Source organism: Sesamum indicum, linkage group LG16, assembly GCF_000512975.1.
Source record: "Sesamum indicum cultivar Zhongzhi No. 13 linkage group LG16, S_indicum_v1.0, whole genome shotgun sequence".
NCBI lineage: Eukaryota > Viridiplantae > Streptophyta > Magnoliopsida > Lamiales > Pedaliaceae > Sesamum > Sesamum indicum.
Genome location: NC_026160.1, coordinates 2743682 through 2745094, shown reverse-complemented (window position 1 = coordinate 2745094; position 1413 = coordinate 2743682).

Genomic DNA, 1413 nt, shown 5'->3' with positions numbered 1-1413 from the left:
TTAGCATCATCGACACGAGTGGCCTTTGCCTCTACCCATTTAGACACATAATCTACTCCTAAAATGATGTAAGTCTTGCCAAAAGAAGAGGGGAAGGGGCCCATATAGTCGATCCCCCACACATCAAATACTTCGCACACAAGTATTGGGGAAAGGGGCATTTGATTACGATGGCCAAGATTACCTACTTTTTGGCAATTTTCACAAGATTTACAAAATAGATATGCATCCTTAAACATATTTGGCCAAAACAAACCGCATTCTAGTACCTTTCGTGCTGTTCTTTTTGGTCCAAAATGGCCTCCACATGCATATGAATGGCAAAACTCAAGAATAGAGGGGATTTCAGTTTCAGGAACGCACCTTCGAATGATTTGATCTGAGCAAAATTTCCATAAGGTTCATCCCACACATAATGTTTGGCATCAGTTTTGATTCTATCCTTTCGTGCTCTAGTTAAATCTCGTGGTAAGACACCAGTGACTAAGAAATTAACAATATCAGCGTACCATGGGGTGATTCCTTGAATGGTGTGGAGATGTTCGTCCGGGAATTCGTCGTTTAGAGGTGGTGGGTAGCGGGGTAAGGTAAAGATTTTATGACGTCTATTTTAGACTTATCTACTTCTATCCCCCTAGAAGACACGATATGTCCTAGAATTAAACCTTGATCGACCATAAAATGGCATTTTTCATAATTTAGAACGAGGTTTTTTTCTATGCACCTTTCAAGTACTTTAGTCAATTTTTCCAAACAATCTTCAAATGAGTTTCCGTAGACGGTAAAATCGTCCATAAAAACTTCAATAAAGTGTTCAACAAAGTCGGAAAAAATACTAACCATACATCTTTGGAAGGTAGCGGGTGTGTTGCAAAGACCAAAGGGCATTCTTCTATAGGCGAAGGTTCCGAATGGGCATGTGAATGTTGTTTTCTCTTGACCTTCCGGTGCCACTGGAATTTGATGGAAACCTGAATATCCATCAAGACAACAATAGTGAGATTGACCGGCTAATCTTTCTAACATTTAATCTATAAATGGAAGTGGAAAATGGTCTTTTCTCGTGGCGGCATTAAGCTTTCTATAGTCAATACAAACTCGCCACCCGTTTTGAACACGTGTGGGTACTAAATTTCCAACAGAATTTTCGACTACGGTAATACCTGTTTTCTTAGGTACTACTTGAGTTGGACTTACCCATTCGCTGTCAGAAATTGGAAAGATCATACCTGCATCGAGAAGTTTCAAAATTTCTTTCTTTACTACCTCCATCATCAAAGGGTTCAACCGGCGTTGTGCTTCCCTTGAAGGTTTTGTGCCTTCCTCTAGGAGTATTCTATGCATGCAAGTCGAAGGGCTTAAACCTTTAATGTCGGCAATAGTCCATCCAATGGCTTCTCGAAATTCGCGAAG